The sequence below is a fragment of the Rhodnius prolixus genome, unplaced genomic scaffold (genome assembly GCF_049639745.1).
Source record: "Rhodnius prolixus isolate KJV_2025 unplaced genomic scaffold, Rpr scaffold_19, whole genome shotgun sequence".
NCBI lineage: Eukaryota > Metazoa > Arthropoda > Insecta > Hemiptera > Reduviidae > Rhodnius > Rhodnius prolixus.
This window is the reverse complement of record NW_027411584.1, coordinates 1,775,820-1,788,468: the sequence shown is the minus strand read 5'-3', so window position 1 is coordinate 1,788,468 and position 12,649 is coordinate 1,775,820.

Sequence of the window (12,649 nt, the reverse complement as noted above, 5' to 3'; positions counted from 1 at the left end):
TACAAATATGTAGAGTTTTAGTGTAACATTTTGCCCCCGGAAAAACGATTAGGGAAATGAAGTAGGAAGATTCCCTCTTTAGCGACATTTTCCCTGAAATTTGTTAATGTATACTGGAAATGGGGACAGGAAATTAAGGTGTTGTTAATAATCGATTCCCCTATCGGAAATACCTCTCTTTATTCAATCGATAGTTCACTTTCAAAATGGATATTTGGCATTTCCGTTAACATTCTTAATGTTAATCACTATTTTTATTAATTGTTTTATTTAAGGCACATTAACATCCGAGGTCATCCAACTACGGACAGTCAGCTGTAAGTAGCTCCTAAAAAGAGAAAATCTAAGAATTAGAAGCTGGATTCGAACCCGGGACCTCCGCGTTGGATTTCAGTAAACGCTAACCACTCAGCTAATAACTTCCTTTTTTTCTATCTAGGAAAATTCGTTTAGGGGCAGATCTCGGGGATATTTAATAGTAAAGTTCCTAGTATGGTTAAATTTCAGTATAATGTACGGTTACTTAAAAACTTAAGATTGGTTTAAGTTAATTAAATGTCTTTCAGGTATTCAGAATTTGAAGAAAATTTTAGAGTTACAACTTACGAGTGTAGTAGTAAGAGGGAAATTCACCAGAATTTTCCATTTTCAAGGATTAAACATGCCTAGAACTTAGAATGACTAGTAATGCCTATTTTTTTTAGGCATGCTTTACGTCCAACTACCAAATTAGGAGTCATGGACGGAGGCAACTAACAAACATACTTCTCTGTAAATTTCTCATATTAAACATTAAATGAAATCCAAGGCCTAAGTTCGGGGGAATCGAACCCACTAAACCAAGAATACATCTTAGCTTTGCGGGTCTAGCCTATAACCGCCTAACATACTTTACTGTAAAGTTCTTCATAATAACTATTAAATAAAAGCCAAGGCCTAGAGACCAGGAGTAGAACCCACTAAACCAACAATACATCTTAGCAATGCGGGTCTCTAGAATGGCTATAAACAGTCAACACATTACATGCTGATTACTAAACTGAAAGAATACTTTTCATCCCCCCCTCAGTCAATCCATTTTTTTTTAAAGTTTGTTTTGATATTCCCCCCCCCCCCCAAACAGTAAAAATGTAAAGAAGAAAGAATGTGAAATTTAAATTTTTAATAATTGCTTAGTGAACTAAACTGAATTAAAAATAAATAAATTTTTAGAGAATTTAAATGTAACATGGCTGAACCAAAAATCTACCAATTTATTACGTAACTCTTTATAAAATTAAAAATGTACGAGTTTTTTAACTTTTTGTTTTAAGGGAGGGGGAAACATTAAGGTAACCATATTTAATATTCCAGTTCACTCGAAATGAAAATGAGTGGAAATGAAATTAATAATTTTCCAACATTTCTCCCTCAATTTACAACTTTTGGAAATTTTCAGCTACAAAATTATTCCAGTTTTAATTCTATTTATCCAGCAATCACACAAACCTTAATTCTTCCTTCAAGGGATAACTTTTTTTGTAGGAATGGTTTAAAAGTAGGAGAAAATTCATTTAATCCCATCCTTTCCACTTTATCCTTCCCAAATTAAGGATAATCAAATTTATTACTGTACGCCCAAGATATGGAAGAGGAACGGGCTGGGGTTGATATATTTTTTTTTTTTTTTGTCTTCATTCTTCCTGGAGAGTATTGTCTGGAGCACAGCAGGATATTCACTAACTGTGGATAGGTTCTGCAGGAGATCACACTGTGAAGTAGGAGATGATGAGAACTTTGGAGAATGTCTACCCAAAAAAAAAGACGTTTTGTACTTAGTATGTGTTTAAGTTGTGAAGTTGGCTCTAAGTTTTTTCCAGCCTTCCTGGAAACTTGGTGACTTCTTGGTTCTAATCGTATTTAAAGTTGTCTGTCTTCCTTTCAAGTTCTATCCTGAGTATCCTGTGCTGCTACGTCTCCTTTCCTTAAGCAATTACTTCTCTTACTTGAAGTTCACTTCTTATAATTCTATTGTAAACATTAAATTATCATTCAAGGACGAAGCTAGACGAAGTACGCGGTACTTAAAATTCAATCAAGAAAGTGTTTTCTAATTAGAAAATATGATTTTCATTTAATTTTCCCTTTAAAGGGAAAAAAATGAAAAGAAATGTTTTTCCAAGTTCACCAAAAAAAAAAATTAACAAAATACCCACAGCGACCCATGTTTTGCATTATATATAGTACTCAACGAGTCTTAAGAAACCTGAAGAACTCCTAGTACTCCTAGATTTGTGGTTTGATTCTCGGTTTTTAGCCTTGGATATTACTGTTAGTCATAGACCAATAGAAAGACGGTGATTGTTTAGTTGACCACGACCTGACCAAGGAAGCCACGCCCCTGCCAATGAAAACGGAGCTAGCCATTAAAACAGAATGGTGGACCTGTACTTACTATATCTTACTCATGAAAATGAGTTCGTAATCAATTTTTTTAAAAAAATAATCATTTAATAAAATATTAAAGAATTCTGTATAAAACTTAAGTTTTAAATAACTTAAGTTGATAAATGGAATAGAAAAATTCTGTATTTCGTGTAATTTAACCTATTACAGGGATTCATTGCTAATAATATTTAAATAATTTTTGAAATAATACCTAATGTTTATAAAAAGTTAAAGAAAAAACATAAACTCAAATTTTCAGCTTGCATAATAACCAAAATAACTGTGCTGATTCCAGTATCAAAGACAGATAATAACAATAATAATCATAAAAAATTGAAAATAATATTAATAAAACAGATGGGAATATTTTTTTTATTTTTTATTTATTTATTTATCCATCTAAAGATACAAAATCTTGTTGGACAGAGCTCACAGTACATAATTAACAAACAAACTTACACAATTATGAACAAACTTAATAGTTAATAACTAATAAACAAAAAGAGAAGAAAAAAAAAATAATAACAATTTCCTACAAGTGAAAACATACATTTAGCCTTTGTACATTAACAGACTGAATACTATTTCTCATTTACACACACAAACACAAGTACATTTTATAATTTGTCAACACTAATTTTAAACTTATCCAAGTTACATCAACACGTTAAAACAAGAGCATACTTTTCTTGTATATTCAGGGTACAATGGCAAATAGTAAATGGGTCATTGACCCAAACAAAAAGAACGTAATCTACATATGTTATAAAAATAATTATAAATCCATACGGCTTTGTTTTTTGTATCGATGTTTAATACTTCAAAGTAGTTGTTTGCATTTAATTTATTTTTAATACCTAAATTTGTAAACAGTATTTCTCTTAGTGGCGTGTACAGAGGACAAATTACCAATAGGTGATAAAGATCTTCAGTTTCCATCATATTACAAATTTGACAAATTTCTGACGGATTAATCGCGTATATATTATGTTTAAAATATAATTTTAAATTTAATGTATTACAAGTTCTCAATTGAGCTATTACTGTTGTGACATTATGGGGTAGTGGAAGTGTTAAATATAATTGCGGGTTACTATATTGATATTCAATATTTAGTAGTTTGTAAATATAACAGAAGATACTTTGTTGTACACGTTGTATGTCATTATCCAATAAAAATGTCTCGTACTTGGCCAAAATTGACGAAAATTCTTTCTTTAATGTTCCGAAATTTAAATTACCACGATTTGCATCAAAACTGCCATATTGCATTAACTGCTTGAGCTGGGACCACCAGTTATATTTCAAAATATTGTTTGGTTTACTGTCCAACTCAAACAGTTTATGGAAACAGATTAAAGGGTATCTATGCGATTCCATTTTCAGGATTTTTAGTAGCCACTTTAAAGACATTTTCAGGACAGAATGTGAAACAGGGAGTATCCCTGCTTCCATTCTTACCACATGATGCGGAGTGCTCACCGGTAAAGAAAGAATTCTCTTATAAAATCGTGTAACAGCTGGCTCTAGTACATGCAGATAGTTCAATGCAATAACTTGAGTACCATATAACAACGAGTTTAAAGTAAGCGATTGGAAAAGTTTCTTTCGAACTTCCCAAGAGTTACATTTCATATGGCCTAATAATTTAATTAGTGCACCAAAACCTGTATTAGTTTTACTTATAGAGGATTCTACTGCCCGCTTGAATAAGCCAGAATTACTAAACACGACACCTAAATAACAATACTGTTTACATTGATCTATTATGGATCCTCCATATTTATATGATATATTAGACCTGGCCAATTTACCTCTATGAAATACGACCACCTTGGTTTTCACTACATTTACTTTTAACTGATTAATTTCACAGTAATTCCTTAATATATTTAACTTATTATTAACATCCGTTATTGAGTCACAAAACAACGCAAGATCGTCCGCATAAAGTAAAGACAAAATATCTGTATCATTCGTTATTCTAATACCACAAACATTGTGTTTTCTAATAAACTGCTCCATATCCGATATATATATATTGAATAGTAACGGCGAAAGCGATTCGCCTTGCAGAACACCCTTTGAGGTATTAATATTCGGTGTGAAGCCGAAATTAGTTTTAATCTGTATTGATGCATTAGTGTACAAACTTTTCAGTACTCTCACAAATTTGCCGCTGATACCAAATCTATAAACAAATAGGAATATAATAATAAGAAGAAATAAACAAATTGTGTTTTTCTAATTTCAAGAAACATTGATGAATAATTTAAATAAACTAAAAACTTAAGTTGATACCAACATTAAAATGGAAGAAAGAATCGATTCTATTTAATTAATACCTCTGATACTGTAAAAGTAATATCGATATTGATATTGGAATCGATATTACTGGACCAACCGTATAATACAATACGTATATCACAAAGTAAAAAAAAGAGAAGAAAAATCTTGAGAAACCTTTACATTTTCTCACTTTAAGATAGAACGGCCACAATTTCGATTTTTTTTTTTAAATATTGAATATTCCATTAAATCGATACAGTAAAATAAAAACCCTGAATCCTCTCATGAATATAAATACAAACACAGAACCATGCTTTACAGAAAAAAGGCCTTTTTTTTTTTTACACACAGCCCTTCAAATCACTGCGATTACGTCACTAGAAGGAGCCCTTAAGGTTGCTTTCCCTTAGAAAATGAATCAAATTTAAGTTCTACTTAGTTCTGCAGGTGTGTGCAATCAAGATGCAATGTTTGCTACCTAGCTTACCTTAAATAGTCTGAGGAAATAGATCAAGTACGAGTATATACCTCGGTCTTGGCCTCTTAATATTCCTCTTAGTCGTGGGCCAATAGAAAGCCGGGGATTGTTTAGTTGACCACTACCTGATCAATGGAGGCCACGCCCCTGCCAATGAAAACGGAGCTAGCCATTAAAACAGAATGGTGGATCTGTACTTACTTAGTTTCAAATGTAAAACGAATTACACAAACTAAAATGAAGTAACGAATAATATAAAGTAAACTTTTCGAACCCCTTATTTTTTCCGATAAGCTGTTCAAACAAAAAATTCACAGACAAACACGTCGAAAGATAAACAAAACTCCAGCATCACTTAATGAAACTTTGCTAGAAAGTCTTGCGCAAGAGGTAGAAGTAAAAATCTGTACACAGATTATGTTACTACGTAGTCAACTGGAAGTCTAAACAATACTCCAGGGTCGCTTTTTAAAGAACGTGGTGCAGAATACTTGACGATGGTCTGTCGTTGTAAAAAGAGAAAGAAAGGAAACGAGAAAGATGTCTGATGTGAACATGCAGGGCTGTAGGTTTGTCTGTCGCTAAAAGAGAGAGAGAGAGGAGAGAGAAGTTCTAATGTTTTAGTGAGAGCATACTCCCGATGCTGTGGAATTGTACACAGTGTGACTACACCGGATGTTATGTATGTTGGAGAGGGGCGGTGGGCCTGGGTGAAAATGACAAAAGGATTTTCTATGTTGAGAAAGAGAATTTTCTAAGCGTAGAGACGTGTTTTTGTGTAAAGTATAGAGAGTATCTCTCTAGACAATAGAGAGCAGTGCTTAAATGAACGCGCTCTCTGGAGATGTTTCCTCAGTTGTGGAATAGAGTGAGTGGCCGGTGAACACAGAAGGAAGTAAAAACAGTACTTTCAACCACCTGCCCACAATTCTTCTTCTGGTTTGTTGTAAAAGAGGGAGATAGAGACAGTACTTCCCAAAATTCTTCAGTAATCAAGCACCTAGCGCCTAATTTCCAGAAGTAGGATACCCAGATGGTAGCTATTTAAGGGACAAAACGGAGGAAATCCAGTTACACTATGTCTCCTCCAACCATTAAACTAAGACCACGTTTGGCCGGTGAACTGTTCTTCTTAGAACGGTCCAGCTGTACATGCTCTTCTGAAGACGCCGTTAACATTGGAAGAACATTTTTCTGCCCGCCCTAGTTCCACTCCATCCAACATAACCATCTAAAAATGATATTTTTAAAAAAAAAAAAATCTCAAAGCTATAGATTTAGGAGTAAAGCAGCAAAAACATGGCGAAAGTTATAGTAGCAGATGAAGGAAAAAACCTGCCATTCCCCCCCCCCCCCCAAACATGGCTGATTAGAGGAAAGCCTACTCAGAAGTGTTCTTAATCAAATTTCTCCCCCAGAAAAATATTTGAAATAAAGTTCCGGGAAAATCAAACCAATTGGAAAACCCCCCTTGAGTACATTGGTACTTCTGGTTGAAGAATTTTTGGACCGCTAACTTCCTGTTCTATTCCCCTAGGAATAAATATACACACATGAAGTTTGGGGAACTTTTTTTTTTGTATTTATGTTGGCAACCACGAATATACGTAGGACAGAGGCAATTTTGCCTAAATACTATTTTTTGGAAGTCCAGGGGAACTCAACAGGGAGAACTCCGGAGAAAACTTGATATACAGAAACTAAGACAAGTAAAGTAAAGTAATTGCCTATTTTTTCAGGCGGGACTTAACGTCCAACCACCAATTAGGTGTCGGTGGACGGGGGCGGAAGCTCATACTTTACTATAAAATTTTTTTTTCTAACAAATAAAAAGTAGTCATACGTGAGATTCGAACCGGTGATCTCCCTCATACGAAGCCACTCTCTTGACCACTAGACCAACACTCGCCCCTTTTTTGCTTCCCAAGAAATACAAATGAATATCAGAGTTTCAAGTTTCCGTCCATTTAGGACATCAATATAAAGGTGTGTACGTGAACATATCGGAGACCCTCTGAAACTAAGACAATAATCTTATATATATATATATATGAAAAGAGATATCTATCTCAGTAGTACTTCTATTTTATCAACCAAAAGTTGGTTAATGTAACTGGAGTCGCTTAAAAATACTGGAGAGAGAGAGAGAAGATTCTCCCTGGAGTCTCCAGAGAGTCTACGAGAAAGTACAGTGACATTAAAGTGCAAACAGATTGTTACTGTACGTACCATCAACATATTCAAAGATATATTCGGTGGTTAACTGGTGATTGGAGTGCTGCTACAGCACTATATAGAGAGCAGTGGAAGCAGCTACGTACGAAGAGCACTTTTCTCCAGACCCGCCACTTCCGGCACGCTCTCTAACACTTCCTGGCCCATTTATTGCCAATAACATTCATAAAATTCCACACACTCACACACACACAGAGAGAGAAAGATAACTTTCCCCTTCTACTCTGAACAGTTTTCTCTGCCATATCTAAACAGCATAACACATTTCCTCTTCACTATCTCTTTGGAAAATTACATTTTCCACACGTTTGCATTCTCACAACATGCTTTCATAAAACAGCAACGTTTTTTTTTTTTTGTTAACTAATAAATCGTCTAGAAATAACTAATAATGTTTCACGTTTCAAGGCGCGATATTAGTAATGGTCGATTTTTGGACGATAAAACTCGACTCAATAACTCTGTTGGCCCATAGATTTTCTTATTTCTAGAAGCTTCGTGCAGCTCCCTTTCCGGTGAGAGGAATTTCCGGGCGCCAAAAACCTCAAATGTTATCGCGCCTTAAATAAATATTAAAAAAAAAACTTGTTCTTTAAACTTGATTTAATTATTAAATTATTTATTATTTAAAATCTTTATTTATAACTGTTACGCACATAAAAAAAAATATTAAAAATAAAGTAATCACTTCTAAAGACATCAACCATGGTCACAGACAGTCGGTAAAGTCGAAAAAAAAATTCCCTTTCAAATAAAGAAAATATACTCCAAGACAACGAAATAAAAATCAACTATATAAGCAGTATTAATATAAGTGTGATTAGGATAATACAAGAACACTTTAAGAAACAGAAAGTTTAGAAATTAGGTATAAATTAAAATTTCATTTAGCAATTTAATTATTTAACTATTACGCTTATGTGACAATTCGACTAAGTACTTGGCGGTTAAGATACTACACCCGCAAAGCTAAGATGTATTGTTGGTTTAGTGGGTTCGATTCCCCGGACTCTAGGCCTTGGATTTTATATAATGTATGTTAGGCGGTTATAGGTTAGACCCGCAAAGCTAAGATGTATTGTTGGTTTAGTGGGTTCGATTCCCCGGACTCTAGGCCTTGCATTTTATTTAATGTATGTTAGGCGGTTATAGGTTAGACCCGCAAAGCTAAGATGTATTGTTGGTTTAGTGGGTTCGATTCCCCGGACTCTAGGCCTTGGATTTTATATAATGTATGTTAGGCGGTTATAGGCTAGACCCGCAAAGCTAAGATGTATTGTTGGTTTAGTGGGTTCGATTCCCCGGACTCTAGGCCTTGGATTTTATTTAATGTATGTTAGGCGGTTATAGGCTAGACCCGCAAAGCTAAGATGTATTGTTGGTTTAGTGGGTTCGATTCCCCGGACTCTAGGCCTTGGATTTTATTTAATGTATGTTAGGCGGTTATAGGCTAGACCCGCAAAGCTAAGATGTATTGTTGGTTTAGTCGGTTCGATTCCCCGGACTCTAGGCCTTGGATTTTATTTAATGTATGTTAGGCGGTTATAGGCTAGACCCGCAAAGCTGAGAAGTATTGTTGGTTTAGTGGGTTCGATTCCTAAAGACTTTCTAGTCAATAAAATTTTTCTTAATATATTTTTTTTTTTAAATACAGTTTTTATAATTATTCATAACTTTGAAAGTAAAATGGCCATTAAAATGATTCCAACTGCATTGTCTTTATAGCAAATTATATTTAAATTAACTTAGTACAATTACATGTTTTGCTAATAATTTTAAAAGCTACAAAACATTTAATTAAGATTTTTTATTTAAAAAAAATAAAAGTAAACAAATATCTTTTGTTCAATGTTAGCGACCTCTAAATATTAATCGATTTTGCTGTACTACAGATGAAACTTTTTGTTTTTAAATGAACTAATTGGGTTTCAGTAAATAATAATATTGTTTACAAATTTTTGCGCTTTTATTCTAAAAGAACTTATATACATTATTATATATACCTTTCATAAATAACTTTCATAAAACCAGGCAAAAAAAAATTAATATAGCTTAGAAATCCACACCTACAGGACTTCACTATTTCTGTACCGTGTTTTGGATAAGACTTCACCCGTTTTCTCAGTGTATACCATACTTTCATCTGGCTATAACTTTGAGACTAAAACCATTACATTCAAAACTAAGTTGACCCATCTGAAAGTTTGTGTGATGAACTAAGTAATGATGCCAAAAACTCATTTTCGTCAAAATTAGACTTAGCCCCTTTTTTCCGTGGTGGTCTTCACACATAATTATGAAAGCAACTACTTTTTAGCAAAAAAACTATTAATTTCAAGGAGATTCAATGACGTAAACTGCGGTAAAAGGAAGTCATGCCAGTATTGTTTCCCCTTCTACCCAAACATTTCGAGATAGATAAATAATTCGGGCGAGTTTAATATTCGTAACCCAAAGAAATTGCATATAACCCCATTTATATCGGGAATCTCCCTTCCTTCCTGCTCATCCACTTAGACAGTCTATTAAAAGCAATATCCAATGATCTTCGTCTTCAATTTCTTCTTCTTCATAGTGAACATTCCCTTCAATTGTATTCTTCCGGTTTCTATATATATACTTCCTATTGTGTGCTCTGGGGATATTACAACCTCCTACAGCCATCAAGACAACACAAAGTCTTTTATATAATAAGACTTTCACTCGAACCCCTAGTAACCAGATATTGCTCTTTTCTCTTTAAATGAAAATAAAAGCCATAGCTTATGTAATTTATTATCTTTTTCTGGAATTTTCATACAAAGTTTTTCTTTTTATTTATTTATTTATTGTCAATTTTACTAAAATAAGGAATCGCATCCTCAATATTCAAGAACCAAACCTCTTTGCTCTTTCATAGGATCTTGCTATTGAAGTCCTTTCCTGAAGTCCATTTATTAAGCACCGTTTCATTATATTGGAAAGCTCGGTTTATACACCAAAAACTTAGTGAATGTTTTGCCAGAAACGATGGCGCCAATTTTGAAATATTTTAGGGAAGGTAACCCTTCTCAGGCTGACTAGGAAAGTAAAGTAATTGCCTTTTTTATTGAGGCAGGCTTTATGTCCAACTACCAATTAGGTGTCGTGGATGGAGGTGACTAGCAAACATACTTCACAATAAATTTCTCATATTAACAATTAAATAAAATCCAAGGCCTAGAGACCGGGAATCGAACCCACTAAACCAACAGTACATCTTAGCTTTGCGGGTCTAGCCTATAACCGCCTAACATACTTCACAATAAATTTCTCATATTAAACATTAAATAAAATCCAAGACCTTAAAGACCGGGGAATCGAACCCACTAAACCAACAATATTTCTTAGCATTGCGGGTCTAGTATTTTAACCGCTCGGCTACCGTGGCGCCTTTCAAGCTTACTAGAGAATCCCCCGAATAGAACGTGGAGCTGGAAGTTAGGAATAACCACTACCGCCTACTGTGTGCTACCGGAAAGTACAATAAGCAAACAGGAATGTCCAGAACGGGAAGGAATTATTAGCGGGGTCAACAACCACCAGAGAACGTGTTAGCAACAACACATGTGCTACGATGACATTGTGTATTAAAGTTTTTGGTTTAAGGGGGGGTTCTGGGATGCTGTGCTGTGTTCAATAAAGGCGCTCCTCCCCGAGTGTGGAGAGAGTATAGAAGGGTCGTCTTGCAGCCGGCTGGCTGTTCACTAAAAAGGGTCGGATGCGGGACAAGAGTATATATATGGGCAAACACTCGGTGACTAGTGAGGAAGAAGGGAGAGAAGTACTGATATTGGGCAATAGAACGGCTCGCTTTTATCCCACGTGAAACCCAAAAGGTCTAGATCGTGTGACCAACCGATCGCACTTGATATTGGGGAGGTGTAACACGTGTCGAATTGCTGGTGGCCCTTCTGAGACCTTCCCACTTATTGTCTTGATATTTCACCTTCTGTGACCCCTTCTCCCACTCCCCCCGAAACTATGTTTCCTTCCTCTCTCACACCACCCTGTAGTGGACCTGTGGACAAAGATATACAACCTCAACGAGCATCTACAGGCAGACATACGTACAGAATTTGTTCACTAAACCGGCAGAAGATTTACAGACTGAAAGGAAACCTCATGTTCGCATCCTGTTCTGAAGGTAAACTACTCCCCCAGCTTTACTTTTTCTTTTTTTCCTCGCTTTTCCAAATATTCCCACAACCTAGTGTATGGGTATATAATCCCTTATTCCAATAATTGGTGAACAGTTCCTTACTCTAGTCTAGAGGACTGAAGACCAAATGTACCTTGACTCCCACCACACAAACTTGTTGATTTCAAAATATAAAATAACTTGCAAATCTTCAGTGATTTTTCCCTAGATTTTCTCTTACCATATTTACGTAACTAAATTTTCTTAAAACTTGGTATTTATACTAAAAAAGTTCTTGTGTTCAATATTATACAAAAAAAAACAGTCAAACATCACTTCCGTTTAGTCGAGTTGCTTAAAAGTTAAAGTATTCTAAACTTGAACACTAAAGGATAAAGCAAGGCAACGAAAGACATTGAAAAATGACTGGATAATAAAAGAAAATTCTTACTTTATATTAAATATAAGTTTCCAATTAGTTTTAATGTAGGTGGTGATTTAAATGGCATTAACACTGTGAACTCTGATTATCTTGCCGCTATTAAACCAGCAAACAGCTGATTTATATTTAGCATTGTTGCCAACTTATATTCAGTCAGTTGTTGTACGGTTAAAACACACTAACTGTAATTATTTAATATTAATTATTAAGAATTATCTTTATTCTTAGTTTACTTTAGTGAAAATTAATTTCTACAAAAGACAGGAAAACTAAAACCTTTCTTTAGAGAGAGAGAGAGAGTGAGCGAGTGTTGGTGGGAGGGGGGAGAGAGAGCAATTATCCATTGGAATTATATGCTTTAGAGGTCTTTATAATATAATGGAATCGAATGAATAATCGATCAATTAATTTAATTGCACAAAAGAATTACATCTTTATGGCTAGAAGTTGAGGACACTATACTTACAAGAAAATAAAACAGAAATAAATTTTGTAAAAAGCCACGGTAGCCGAGCGGTTATGATACTAGACCCGCAATGCTAAGATGTACGAGGGTCGTTTGAAAAGTCCGCGCAAAAATAAGAACTACTTAATTTTTTGGGGTAAACCTTTTTTATTT